Raw genomic sequence first — 15,821 nt, forward strand, 5'->3', positions numbered from 1 at the left:
GCCTACGGCCTCTCCTACACATGTAATTTCTCATCTTCATTTTCAAATTGCTTCATGTCCTTACTTCTTCTGATCTCTAGAATGAGGGGGCATAATTTTAAGGTGATTGGAGGAAAGGATAGAGGGAATGTTAGAGGAAGGTTTTTTTACACAGAGAGTGATGGGTGCATTGAAATTGTGGCCAGGTGTAGTGATAGAGGCAAATACATTAGGGACATTTAAGAAACTTCTAATTAGGCACATGGAAGAAAGAAAATAGAGGGTTATGTGGGAGGGAAGGGTCAGAATGATATTAGAATGGGCTAAATGTTGAGGGCCAAAGGGCCTGCACTGTGCTGTATGTTCTATGTTCTACAGTACCATGCAAAACTCTTGGGCACATAGGCGTCTAAGACATTTGCACAATACTGTAGTATTCTTATGTATTGCACTGTACTGATGCCACAAAAAAAAACAAATTTCCTGACATACGTGAGGACATACATTCCTGACAAACCTGATTCTATTATGGACTGAGAGTGGGAAGGGGGCAGGGAGAGAGGAATCATGGTTGGGAAGAGGGGAAGGGAGCGGGGAGGGAGTGGGAAGCACAAAAGGGACATTCTGAAATAATCAATAAACCAATTGTTTGGAATCAAATGACCATGCCAGGTATCTCAGGGCTGGATGTGTCTGCATCCAAGCCAACCCCCACCCCTGGTGCACCTTCTCTACCACCTGTCCCACAGTGCTCCACCCTCTCCATTCCCAGTATCCTTTGCCAGATTTACAAACTCGTTCTCTGCTCCATATTGACAGATACAGTACTGTGCAAAAGTCTTAGTTACCATGGATATATATCTGTGCCTAAGACTTTTGCACAGTACTGATATTTAAAGTGACAGAGTCACTCTAGGTCAATAAGCACGGATATCAACAGTTAACAGCAGGGGTTTGGAACAGCATGTTTATCTACTGAGATGGGAGGTTGCCAGGAAATATCTAGAGACATAAACACATAGATAAACATTTCAGAACAGTAGCAACAGAACTGGGTGATATTATTGCGATTAAAGCAGGCTATATTCCTGATGGAACTAACGTGTAGATAGTAACACAACTCCATGTCAAGTACATATTGCTGACCATGTCAAATAACATGCACACACACACAGCTCTAATCTGCAGATCAAATTTGCAGATAACATGATATTGATCGACCTTATTTCTAGAGGCGACGAGACAGCCTACAGAGGAGAGGTTAACACTGACACAGTGGGACCAAAATAACAACCCCTACCTCAGTGTCCAAAAAACAAAAGAGTTGATTGTGAATTACAGGAGGAACGGAGACAGGCTCGGCCCAATTAACATCAATGGGTCTGCAGTTGGGAGGGTGAGTAGTTTCAAGTGTCTCGGTAAAAACATCACCGAAGATCTCACGGGCACTCTACACACTGACTTTGAGGCCAAAAAAAGCACAACAGCATCTCTTCCACCTCAGATGACTGTAGAAGTTCAGCATGAGGCCCCAAATCCTCAACACCTTCTAAAAGGGCACCATTGAGAGCATCTTGACTGGCTGTATCACCACCTGGTATGGGAACTACACCAACCTTGATCACTAGGCATGTATAGAGTGGTGCAGACAGCCCAGTGCATCTGTAGATATGAACTTACCTCTACTGAGGACATTTACAGCAGCAGGTATGTAAAGAAGGCCTAGAAGATCATCGAGGACACCAGTCACCCCAAGCATAAACTGCTTCAGCTTCTTCTGTCTGGCAAACCGTTCTGCAGCATTAAAGCCAAGACCAACAGGCCCTGGGACACCTTCTTTCTACAAGCTATTAGACTTTTAAATTCACATGTCTGTACACTGTGATGGAGTCATAATGCAAATATTTTTACCCCCTCACATTGTGGGATGGATGTAAGATTTAAGTAAGTTCAAATGGTTCAATTTAATTTCAGAGCATGTATGCAGTATACAGCCTGAAATTCGTACTCTTCACAGAGACAGCCACGAAACAAGGAAGCCCAAAGAATGAATGATAGCAATATCAGAACCTCTAAGCCCCCCCTCCCCCTCTCACACACAAGCAGCACCAGAAGCATTGATGTTCCCCCTCCCCATCCCACCACTAATGGCATTTACAAGATTCAAGTTTGCTTATAGTTATTTCCAGTACACAAGTGTAAGGAGAACAAAATAATTTCTACTACAGATCTGATGCGACACAAAAAAACAGAAAAGGTAAAGAACACAATCACAATACTAAAAAAACACACAATAAATATAAAATCATTTTTATAGATAGATTGATTGTATGCCCAAAAAGTGATGCTGGGCTGTACATAAGGTGACTGATGGGAAATAATAAAGTAGTGGTGGAGTTAGTGGGTGGAGGTGTTGATCAGGCTTACTGCTTGGAGAAACCAACTGTTTTTGAGTCTGGTGGTCCTGGCGTGGATGCTATGTAGCCACTTCCCTGATGTGAGTGGGACAAACCATCCATGAGCTGGGTGTGTGGGATCCTTTATGATGTTACTGGTCCTTTTCAAGCAGATTTTTGTATATATATCTCCTTGATGGCGGGTAGGTTGGTGTCAGTAGTGCGTTTGACTACCCACTGAAGAGCCTTCCGTTCCACCACAATACAGTTTCTGTACCGTGCAGTGATGCACCTTGTTAGGATGCTCTTTACTGCACATCTGCAGAAAGACGTGAGTATTGGTGTGCAAAGTCCAGCTCACTTCAGCCTCCTCCGAAAGTAGAGGTGTTGGTGAGCTGTCCTGATTTTGCAGGATGTGTTCTGGAACCATGAGAAGTTGGTTTGCACATCACACACAAGCAGTTTGCAACTGCTGTGCCACCGATGTAGGTGGGGGGGTGGGGGGTGAGTAGTATGAGTTCTCCTGAGGTCGATAACCATCTCCTTTGTCTTGTTAGTTCTGAAGGTGTAAAAATCTTTGGTACAGAGATGATGGTAGCTGATTTGAAGCAAGTGGGGACAGCAGCCTGGATGAGTGAAATATTGAAGATGTCCTCTTGATGAACAATCTCCTAGTCTTCAGTCTCAGTGAAGATGCCAGTGAGCTGGTGTGCACATTCCCTGAGTATTGCATTGCATAGCTGTGACCTATGGGCTTAAAGTGGACAACCGAGGTCTGGTTTGTGATGGGAATCCAGTCTTCTCTGGTCTGCTGAAAGAGATTCTGAGTCACCCATCTTCTTCTGGGTAAGTCCTTGGTTGCCTGTTCTTTTTAACTGCTTACTCCCGCAGTGAACATCTTCTGCTGGCTCCTTGCCATACTCTGGGCTCTGCCGATCTTCCCTCTGGCTCTTAAGATCTCCTCCTTTTCAGTCCAACTTGAGAACTAAATTTGAAAGAAACACTGTGAAAGATCAAAGCAAATGACCATAAATATACATTCTTCAAACTTCATAGGAATCAGTGCTTATGAGTGGTTAAGTACATGTTGTATCCAGATACTTTGATCACATTTTTGTTCCTTAATTATCATCTCCAAGTTCTTAAAAACGTTGGTTCTGTGATTTTGCTACTACTCTCTGACCTTCTCTGAAGTTTGACATTGCACAGCAAGCCTGTTATTGTTGATTCTACATTATACTCAGTTGCTACTTCATTAGGTACAGGAGTGGAACCTGGTGTGGCCTTCTGCTGCTGTGGCCCATCCACTTCTAGATCCGACGTGTTGTGCATTCAGAGATGCTCTTCTGCACACCACTGTTGTAACACGTGGTTACTTGAGTTACTGTCACCTTCCTGTCAGTTTGAACCAGTCTGGCCATTCTCCTCTGACCTCTCTCACTAACAAGGCATTTTCATCCACAGAACTGCCGCTCACTGGATTTTTTTTTGTTTCTCACTCCATTCTCTGTAAGCTCCAGGGACTGTTGAGAGTTAAAATCCCAGGAGATCAGCAGTTTCTGAAATACTCAAGCCACCTCATCTGGCACCAACAATCATTTCACAGTCAAAGTCAATTACATTTCTTCCCCATTGTGACCTTTGGTCTGAACAACAATTGAACTTCTTGATCATATCTACATGCTTTTATGCATTGAGTTGCTGCCATGTGATTGGCTGATTAGATAGTTTCATTAACATGCAGGTGTACAGGTGTACCTAATAAAGTGGCCACTGAGCGTATATTGCTTTGTGGAATAAGAAGCAGGTAATGGCCCAAGATTATGAAATGTTTCAGCTCTCAATACTAGGTTACACATTAGCAATTTTGTTTTCTCCTCCCACTGGCTCAGATGCTATAATTATTCAGCGTTGTTTTGATGTATTTCACAATCTACACCTGCCACTTACTGCCAATTACAGGGCTGAACACAGCAAAGACGCAGCAGCCAGCTTCACTGATGGAAATCATCCACCTCTCCTAATAATCCTATCCTCCTGAGATGTTAGACTACAATAGTAGACGTAGTGTGATCACTCAAGTTGAGTGTGACGTTCTCCGAAGGGGTGGTCTATTGTTGGGTTCTCTGGTGGTTGTAGAGGCCGATCCAGAATCCACATATTCTGGTGCAGTGCGGACAAGAGTACATGATGGCTGTGGTTAATGGTTGGGTCTTTTAGTTGTTCAATTTCTCCTTTCGGAGCAGCTGCTTGTTCTCTGTGGCACAGCGGACCACATTCTCATGTACCACAGCTCCCTCTTGAACACAAGGCATTCTGCAGATGCTGGAAATCCAAAGCAACTTACACAAAATGATGGGGGACCTCAGCAGGTCAGGAGATAATTAAATAGTTGATATTTTGGGCCGAGACCCTTCTCCAGGACTTCTTCTCCCTCTTGAACAGATTTCCTCCAGGTGTATCTATTCAGTGCAATGTCTTCCCAGTTTTTAAATTTTGTTAGACTACAACACGAAACCCAACAGATTATATGAGAACTTCCAGAGAGCAGCATCCCACTGATAATTCTCCTTCAGGAGTTATGGTGATATACCTTGTTGAAGAATTTTGTCTGTTCTATGCCAAATCTGTAGAACTGTTACTTCTTGTGTAGTTTAACTTTCTTTATGCTTGTTTGTATTTTATATAATCATCAATATAATAATTATTCAGTGATTACAGTTGCTTCTGTACTTTTGACTCCCATCCACTCCATAATGTACTGGTTAGGCACAGATGTACATTCAGCCAGAGACTCACTCCACCGAGATGCAACACTGAGTGTCATAGGAAGTCATTCCTGCCTGTGGCCATCAAACTTTACAACTCCTCCCTTGGAGTGTCAGACACCCTGAGCCAATAGTCTGGTCCTGGACATATTTCCACTTGGCATGATTAACTTAATATTAATTAATTATTTATGGTTTTATATTGCTATATTTCTGCACTATTCTTGGTTGGTGCGGCTGTAACAAAACCCAGTTTCCCTCAGGATTAATAAAGTATGTCTGTCTGTCTGTCTGTTTTCTGGAAACTTTGATTTCAGTGGCAGGTGTCACATTTCTTGAAACTGGCTATTTCTTTGGTTAATTATATCACTGGAATTTCAATTGGAATTTACTGTTATTAGCAGTCTGGTAAAGAAGACCACATCACCTTTGTCCTCTCTGTTCTCCCTGCTCTTCCTTCTGTCTGTTTACTCTCTCTTTTCTCTGTTTCCCCCCCACAGTTCTTCCTTTCTAGTCTTTCCTCTTGCAGCATTTAATAAAACAATCATAAGCAACAAATTTTCTGCCTCATTCTTAATTTCCAAAGAACCTTTGCCTCACAAAAGCAGCAGGATGCAACAAAGGGTATTAGATAAACGATCTCCCCTTCGTGGCCACTTTATCAGGCACACCTGTACGTTAATGCAAATATTTAATCCACCAATCACGTGGCAGCAACTCAATGCATAAAAGCATGCAGTTATGGTCAAGAGGTTCAGCTGTTGTTCAGACCAAACATCAGAATGGGGAAGAAATGTAATGTAAGTGACCTTGACCATGATGCCAGACAGGGTGGTTTGAGTATCTCAGAAACTGCTGATCTCCTGAGATTTTCATGCATGACAGTCTTTAGAGTTTAAAGAGAATGGGGCAAAAAAACCCCAAAAAAAATGAGTGGCTATTTTGTGGGTGAAATGAGAGAGGTGAGAGGAGAACGGCCAGACTGGTTTAGCTGTCAGGAAGGTGACACTAACTCTAATAACCACGCATTACGAAAGTGGTGGCAGAAGTGTATCTCTGAACGCACAAAACATCGAACCTTGAAATGCATGGGTTACTGCAGCAGGAGACCACAAACTTACATCAGTGGTCACTTTATTAGATACAGGAGGTATCTAATAAAGTGGCCTTTGAGTATACATGGCTTTCTCGTGTAGTTAAATGTTCCATGGCATTTCGAAAGAATCCTCCCAAATAAAATTTAGTCCTGCCACACATAAGAAGTTGCTAGGATTGATGAAAGAAAGTTTGAGTGAAGAAGTAGACATTATAGATGTCCTAGAGGAGAAGTGGAAGACAGAGAGGGAGGATCTCATAGTTTAAAGGCGTGGTGAAGGCATAGACATCCTTTCAATTGTAATCTGTTAATCTTCGCTTTGAAAATATTCAATGACTCCACCTCCACAGCTTTCTGGGGTAAGAAAATAAACATCCAAAGATTCACAACCCACTGAAGGAGGAAATGTCTGTCTAAAACAGGCAAACCCTCATTCTCAAATTAGCCCTCCTTGCTCTCGGCACCTTATCTAGGAGAAATGTCTTTTCAGCATCCATTCGGTATTCCAAATTCCACCTTCCTCTCCTGTCAGGTGCCATCATCTTTAACTCCATCCCTTCTCCCTCTCCTTCATCTGCCTATGATCCTCCTCATCTGAATCTGCCTATCACCTGACACCTCTTGCTCTACCCGTTCCCTTCACCTTTTTCTTATTTATTGAGATACAGTGCGGAACAGGCCCCTCTGGCCATCCTGGCCCATTCGAGCCTCACTGCCCAGCGATCCCCTGATTTAACCCTAGCTTAACCATGGGACAATTTACAACGATGAATTAACCTACCAAACAACACGTCTTTTGACAGTGGGAGGAAACCCACGCTGTCATGGGGAGAAGATACACAACTCCTTTTGAAGCCCGGTCGCCTGTAAGGTGCTGTGCTAACCGCAACACTACCGTACCACTGGCTATCTCTCCTCTTTCTCTTAGTTCAGATGAAAGAGCATTGATGCAAAACATCAAGTCGATTTCCCTCCACAGACACTGCCTGACCAACTGAGTTCCTCCAGTGTCTTGGTGTGTTGCTCCTGATTCCAGCATTGTGTCCACTTCAGAAAATTGTTTGTTTCAATAAGTTCACTGTTAAGTCAGAAAGGTGGATTTATTGCAAATCATAATTTAATATAAACTACTACCTGTGTAATACTCTTAATATAAATTCCCACTTTACCACAACCATCCTGTCACTCGTACCTCATAGATACTTTAGTTAGCATTGACAAAACTGATAACATAATTAAACTTAATTACATTCAAACTTAATATAAATTTTGAATATCTGATGATCAGTCTTTCTTAGGGGTTCATTTACCAGAAGATTATTATTTAAACCTTCCTCGTTGCACAATACCAGATTTAAAATAACCCGTTCCCAGCTTAGTTGCACAATGCCATGATGTACATAGAACATAGAACAGTACAGCACAGGAGCAGGCCATTCAGCCCACAATGCTGTGACAAACCCCAGATAAAAACCAAATCAAAACACCCAAACACTAATCCCTCCATCTTCCTTTCATCCATATACTTATCCAAACACTTCCTAAAAGCCTCCGATGTACTTGCCTCTACAACCATACCGGGCAGCGCATTCCAGGCATCCACAAATCTCTGAGTAAAAAACTTACCCTCACATCCCCTTTGAACCAAAGCCCACCCCACTCCTTCAATGCATGCTCTTTGGTAATTAGTGATTTCAACCCTGGGAAACAGATTCTCCCTGCCTACTCTATTTATGCCTCTCATAATCTTGTAAACCTCTATCAAATCTCCCCTCAGCCTCCGGCGCTCCCAAGAAAACAACTCAGCCTCTGGGTTGTTTATCCAGCCTCTCACGAGACCACGTCCCCCAAATCAGGCAGCATCCTGGTAAACCTCTTCTGCATCCTCTCCAACATCCTTCCTGTAGTAATTATCTTTTCTGTATTCCAGTGATTCCAGTAATAAGGAAGGCAAGACAGTGGCTATAATTTGTTAGGAGCTTGAAGAGATTTGGATTGACACCTAAAACACTTGAAAACTCCTACAGATGTACTGTGGGGAGCATTCTGACTGGCTGCATCACTGTCTGGTATCGAACGGGGTGCTACTGCACAGGATCGAAAGGAGCTACAGAAAGTTCTAAAATTAGTCAACTCCATCATGGGTACTAGCCTCCATAGTAACCAAGACATCTTCAAGGAGTGGTGCCCCAGAAAGCCGGCGTCCATTATTAAGGACCCCCATCACCTAGGACATGTCCCCTTCTCATTGTTACCATCAGGAAGAAAGTACAGAAGCCCGAAGGCACACACTCAGCGATTCAGGGCCAGTTTCTTCCCCTCCGCCATCAGATTCCTAAATGGACATTGAACCCATGAACACTACCTCAAATTTTTTTTTATTATTTCTGTTTTTGTACTATTTTTAATTTAACTTTTTAATGTACATATATATACTTACTGTAATTCATTTACTTATTTTTTAGTATATTTATCATGTGTTGCATTGTAATGCTGTCGCTAAGTTAACAAATTTCATGACATATGCCGGTGATATTAAATCTGATTCTGAATCTGAATTTGATTTACCTAGTTCATAAATAGATTGAAATCATCTATGATTAATGTATTACCTTTTTTATTTGCACATCCATCCTTCCTTATATAATGCCATAATTAACAATTACTCTACAGAGAACTGTTTGGTAGCGAGTATATTGTCTGGAGGCATCACAGCCTGATATGGAAACACCAATGCCCTTGAATGGAAACTCCTGCAAAAACGGTAGTGGATAAGGCTCAGTCCATCACGGGTAAAGCCCTCACCATCGTTGAGCACATCTACATGAAACGTTGTCGCAGGAAAGCAGCATCCATCATCAAGGTCCCCACCACCCAGGACATGCACTCTTCTCACTTCAGGAAGGTGTTACAGGAGCCTCAAGACTCACACCTCCTGGTTCAGGAAGAGTTATTACCCCTCAATCATCAAGCTCTTGTATCAAAGGTGATAACTTCACTTGCCCCATCATTGAAATATTTCCACAACCTATGGACTCTCTTTCAAGGACTCTTCACCTCATGTTCCTGATATTTATCATTTATTTATTTATTATTATTATTATTTATTTCCTTCTATTTTTGCACAGTTTGTGCCTTTTACACACTGGTTGAACACCCAAGTTGGTACAGTCTTTCATTGATTCTGATAAAGTTATTATTTTATTACTGATTTATTGATATGCCTGCAAGCAAATGAATCTTAGGGTTGTTTAAGGTGGCATATGTGTACTTTAATAATAAATTTACTTTAAATTTAAAGCAACTGTCACCAATGTGCTTTGCCTGTTGCTGCTTCTTAGCTCCACCCAAGTCTTATTCTACAGCGCTCCCCACTGTTGGTGGTATCTAAAGGAGGTGCTACCCCAGGGGGGTAACGTCCATCATCGCAGACCCTCATCATCTGGGGCATGCCACCTTCTCACAGTTACCATTGAGTAGGAGGTACAGAAGCCTGAAGTCCCACACCACCATGTTCAATAGAGTTACTTCGCTTCAACCACTCGGTTCTTGAACTGACCAGCAAACCCTCATCACTACAGTTTAGCAAAACAAAGACCTCTTTGATTACTTTGCACTAAAATGGACTTTTTGTGTTCTAGTTGAGTTCTTTCTCGTAAAAATAGTGTATAATTTATATTTAACTTATGTTTTTCTTGTGAATGCTGATTAAATGATGCTCCCTTCCTGTGGTGCAGCAGCTGGTCAGATTTTCATTACATGTGCATACACATACCTGCACTCGAAGGTCAGTGATGTGAATGGGTGAAGAAAAATGTCCAGAGTTTCTGCTCCGCACTCAAAAACCAGCAACAAATGCATGGACTGAAAGACATCCAGAATCTAGGCCTTTGCTCTGTGCTCAAAAGCCAGTGATGTGGATGGGTGGCAAAGGACATACATGAATAATGGGCCGTCCCAGGTTGACGGGTCGCAGGATCAGATAACTGTGTGAGCAGGAGCCATGAAAAGGCACGAGAGCTGATGATTAAGTATGCCCAGAATTCGAGCCTGGAGTTTGGAGTCCAGTTGTTGGCTAGTCTGAGGGTCAAAACTGAAGATTAAAGCCTGAAGGACAATCTGAAGTCTGGTAGTCAAAGCTCGATGGCTGAAGCCTGGAGTCTGGATGGTCAGAGGCCCTCAAAGACTTTCCTCCCTGCCGCCCAAATATGGACAGTCAAGATTGTTTTGTTGCTTGATGTGTTCTGTGTTGTTCTGCTGAGCATTGTGGGAATGCTATGATGGTGCATTATGGGAATGTAGGGTGACACTTGCGGGCTGCCCTCAGGTGTGTTGGTTGATAATGCAAATGGCTTTTTTCACGTTATCACAGTCGATGTTTTGGGCTGAATCCTGGTGAAGAGTCTCAGCTGAAAACATCGACTTTTTAGTCTTTTCCATAGATGCTACTTGGCCTGCTGAGTTCCTCCAGCATTTAATATGTATTATCTAACATGTGTTCTTTAGAGATCTGTGAAATTTTACATAGAACATAAAAACATAGAAAACCTGCAGCACAATACAGGCCCTTCAGCCCACAATGCTGTGCCGAACATGTACTTACTTTAGAAGTTACCTAGGGTTACCCATAGCTCTCTATTTTTCTAAGCTTCATGTACTTGTCCAGGAGTCTCTTAAAAGACCCTATCATATCTGCCTCCACCACCGTTGCCGGCAGCCCAATCCACACACTCACCACTCTCTGTGTAAAAAACTTACCCCTGTCATCTGTGTATCTATTTCCAAGCGCCTTAAAACTGTGTGCTCTAGTGTTAGCCGTTTCTGCTCTGGGAAAAAGCCTATGACTATCCACACAATCAATCATCTGATACACCGCTATCAGGTCACCTCTCATCCTCTGCCTCTCCAAGGAGGAAATGCTGAGTTCACGCAATCTATTCTCATAAGGCAGGCTCCCCAATCCGGACAACATCTTGTAAATCTCCTCTTCACCCTTTCTATAGTTTCCACATCCTTCCTGTAGTGAGGTAACCAGAACTGAGTATAGTACTCCAAGTGGGGTCTGACCGGGGATATATATGCCCATGGTCTGTTTTTTTAAATCAATTATGGTATTGTTTGCACTGTTGTAACTATATGTAACTGTGTGGTTTTGTGTAGGTCTTGTAGCTTTAGTTTTTGGTTTGTTGGGTGGTAGAGTTGGTCTCCTGACTTGGTGTGTCTGGGTAGTCTTGTTTTGTCTGGTAGATTTGGAGCTCCTTTCCAGGGAACACACTAAGATGGTAGCACGATATTAATACACAGCAGCCTCCCCAGACTCTGGATTTGGGGATTGCCAAACGTTATGTGGATTTTCTGGTGTAGTCTGTTTTGTCGTGTGCTTTTGTGATATCATTCTGGAGAAACGTTGTTTCATTTTTTAACTGCATTGCAGTTGTGGTTTCTAAATGACAATAAACCAAAATTCAGTTCAATTCAATTCAATTCAATATAGCTGTAACATTACCTCTTGGCTCCTAAACTCAATCCCACGGTTGATAAAGGCCAATGCACCGTATGCCTTCTTAACCACAGAGTCAACCTGTTCAGCAGCTTTGAGTGTCCTGTGGGTTCAGACTCCAAGATCCCTCTGACCATCCATACTGCCAAGAGTCTTACCATTAATACTATATTCTGCCATCATATTTGACCTACTAAAATGAACCACCTCACACTTATCTGGGTTGAACTCCATCTACCACTTCTCAGCCCAGTTTTGTATCCTATCAATGTCCCACTGTAACCTCTGACAACCCTCCACACTATCCACAACACCTCCAACCTTTGTGTCATCAGCAAATTTACTAACCGGTCCCTTCACTTCTTCATCCAGGTCATTTATAAAAATCACGAAGAGAAGGGGTCTCAGAACAGATCCCTGAGGCACACCACTGGTCATTGGCCTCCACACAGAATATGACCCATCTACAACCGCTCTTTGCCTTACTTTCTCAATAAGCCTTGCATGGGGTACCTTATCAAATGCCTTGCTGAAATCCATATACACTACATCTACTGCTCTACCTTCATCAATGTGCTTAGTCACATCCTCAAAAAATTCAGTTAGGTTCATAAGGCATGACCTACCTTTGACAAAACCATGCTGACAATTTCTAGTCATATTATGCCTCTCCAAATGTTCATAAATCCTGCCTCTCAGCATCTTCTCCATCAACCTACTCACTGGTCTATAATTTCCTGGGCTATCTCTACTCCCTTTCTTGAATAAGGGAACAACATCTGCAACCCTCCAGTCCTCTGGAACCTCTCCCGTCCCCATTGATGATGCAAAGATCATTGCCAGAGGCTCAGCTATCTCTTCCCTTGCCTCCCACAGGTCCTGCCAAGATCCTTTTCCATAGTGAATACTGAAGCATAGTATTCATTAAGTACCTCTGCTATCTCCTCCGGTTCAATACACACTTTTCCACTGTCATACTTGATTGGTCTCTTACGTCTTATCCTGTTGCTCTTCACATACTTGTAGAACACATTGGGGTTTTCTTTAATCCTGCTCACCAAGGCCTTCTCATGGCCTCTTCTGGCTTTCCTAATTTCGTTGTTAAGCTCCTTCCTGCTAGGCTTATAATCTTCTAGATCTAGCCTAGTTTTTTGAACCTTTCATTAGCTTTTCTTTTCTTCTTGACTAGATTTTCAACAGCCTTTGTACACCACAGTTTCTATACCCTACCATCCTTTCCCTGTCTCATTGGAACAGTACATATGCAGAACATTTGAACTGTTCATATCCCCTGAACATTTGCCACATTTCTGCCGTACATTTCCCTGAGAATATCTGTTCCCAATTTATGCTTCCAAGTTCCTGCCTGATAGCTTCATATTGCCACTTATTCAAATTAAACACTTTCCTAACTTGTTTGTTCCTACCCCTCTCCAATGCTATGGTAAAGGAGATAGAATTGTGATCACTATTTCCAAAACGCTGTCCCACTGAGAGATCTGACACCTGACCAGGTTCATTTCCCAATACCAGATCAAGTACAACCTCTCCTCTTGTAGGCTTATCTACATATTGTGTAAGGAAACCTTGAACACACCTAACAAACTCCACCTCATCTAAACCCCTTGCTCTAGGAGATGCCAATCAATATTTGGGAAATTAAAGTCTCCCACCATAACAACCCTGTTATTATTACACTTTTCCAGAATTTGTCTCCCTATCTGCTCCTTGATATCCCTGTTACTGTTGGGTGGTCTATAAAAAACACACCGTAGAGTTATTGACCCTTTCCTGTTTCTAACTTCCACCCACAGAGACTCAGTAGACAATCCCTTCATAACTTCCTCCTTTTCTGCAACCGTGACATTATCTCTGATCAACAGTGCCACGCCCCCACCTCTTTTGCCTCCCTCCTTGTCCTTTCTGGAACTCTAAAGCCTGGTACTCAAAGTAACCATTCCTGCCCCCGAGCCATCCAAGTCTCTAATGGCCACAACATCATAGCTCCAAGTGATCCACGCTCTAAGCTCAACCACTCTGTTCATGATGCTTCTTGCATTAAAATAGACATATCTCAAACTATTGGTCAGAGCGCATCTCTTATCTATCACCTGCCTATCCTCCCTCTCACACTGTCTCCAAGCTTTCTCTGTTTGTGAGCCAACCACCCCTTCCTCTGTCTCTTCAGTTCGGTTCCCACCCCCCAGCAATTTTAGTTTAAGCTCTCCCCAATAGCCTTAGCAAACTTCCCTGCCAGGATATTGATCCCCCTTGGATTCAAGTGCAACCTGTCCTTTTGATACAGGTCATGCCTGTCCCAAAAGAGGTCTCAATGATCCAGAAATCCTAATCCCTGCCCCCTGCTCCAATCACTCAGCCACGCATCCTGAGGTGACTCCCTTTGAAATCCTGCTTCTCAACTTCTTTCCTAACTCCCCGTAATCTGTTTTCAGGACCTCCTCCTTTTTCCTACCTATGTCGTTGGTACCAATATATACCACGACCTCTGACTGTTCACTTTCCCACTTCAGGATATTGTGGACGTGATCAGAAACGTTCTGGACCCTGGCACCTGGGAAGCAAACTACCATCCGTGTTTCTTTCCTGCATCCATAGAATCACCTGTTTGACCCCCTCACTATAGAATCCCCTATCACTGCTGCCTTCTTCCTTTCCCTACCCTTCTGAGCCACAGGACCAGACTCTGTGCCAGAGGCGAGACCACTGTTGCTTCCCCCAGGCAGGCCGTCCCCCCAACAGTACTCAAACCGGAGTATCTATTATTAAGGGGACAGCTACTGTTGTACTCTCTAGTATCTGACTCTTGCCCTTCCCTCTCCTGACTGTTACTCACTTATCTGTCTCCCAAGGCCCTGGTGTGAATACTTGCCCATTGCTCCTCTCTATCACCTCCTCATTTTCCCTGACCAGGCAAAGGTCATCCAGCTGCATCTCCAGTACTCTAACCCAGTCCCTAAGCAGCTGCAGCTCGATGCACCTAGCGCAGGTGTGGCCGTCTGGGAAGCTGGGAGTCTCCTGGACATCCCACATCTGACACCCAGTACAGAACACCAGCCTCACAGACATACTTCCTGTTTCTCTTCCTCATAGGTAACTTACCTCACCTCGCCCTGTTATCACTGAAGCCCCATTGAGCCAAAGCCCTCCTACTCTGTCTACCTTTTCTCTGTCACCTGCTTTATAAACCTTTTAAACACTTCCCGCTGGTCTAACTCGCTGACCTCCATGCACGTGTGCAGTCGTACCTCAATTAAACCGCTAAAGAAAAAACTGTCTCCTTTTAAACTTTTCCTTCTGTTCTAACTCGCGGACTTCCAGGCACTTGTGCAGACGTGCCTCAGTCAAACTGCTGAAGAAAAAACTGTTCCCTGTTAAACTCTTCCTGCTGGTCTAACTCACTGACGTCCACTTGATTGCACAGTCGTGCCACGATCAAATTTTATTCTTTGTGTGTTTATCCCAGCCGAGGGAATTCATGGAATTGTTCTAATAGGAATCCAAGTGCTCCTGCCAAATATTGGTTAATCATTTTGCACATTTCAGCTGGTTAAACATAAGAGATTGTTTACAAATTCTGAAATGCTTCAACATGGCTAATGATTAATGATAATGACATAAATCCCGGCATTCACACGTGTAACAGGAGCTACGTGTGCAAAATCAGTCACAATTATTCTTCCTGGAGCAGTGGATATTAAACCCAAATTCAAGAGGGCTAGGTTTGCTAAAACAAACCAACTGGACTTAAAAGAAGATTTTAAAAGAATTAACTCTGTCACATGCACACCAAAACACTGAAACACATAGTGAAATGCATCATTTGCATCAAATTGAATCAGTGAGGGTACTGTTGGGGCAGCCCGCAAGTGTCGCCACGCTTCTGGCACCAACATAGCCTGCCCACAACTTACTAACCTGAACCTGTATCCCTCTGGAATCTGGGAGGACACCGGAGCCACCAGGTTTGGCAGCCATTGGACCAGCTTCACTCGCCTCAGAGCTGAGCTGACTCTGCAGCCTGTGTACTCACGTTCATGGACTCCGCAGCTCAAGTTCTCATT

The 15,821-nt window shown here is 43.2% G+C and overlaps 1 long non-coding RNA gene across 1 annotated transcript; it reads right to left on the minus strand.

Moving 5' to 3' along the window:
- Positions 1–2,273: 2,273 nt before the first annotated feature.
- LOC140718622 (uncharacterized) lies at positions 2,274–15,088 on the minus strand. Its single transcript, XR_012096751.1, has 2 exons — positions 14,860–15,088; positions 2,274–3,360 (listed from the first exon to the last, which is right to left on the minus strand). It is a non-coding gene; the product is annotated as an uncharacterized lncRNA (long non-coding RNA).
- Positions 15,089–15,821: the final 733 nt, after the last annotated feature.

Source organism: Hemitrygon akajei, chromosome 30 (genome assembly GCF_048418815.1).
Source record: "Hemitrygon akajei chromosome 30, sHemAka1.3, whole genome shotgun sequence".
Lineage (NCBI taxonomy): Eukaryota > Metazoa > Chordata > Chondrichthyes > Myliobatiformes > Dasyatidae > Hemitrygon > Hemitrygon akajei.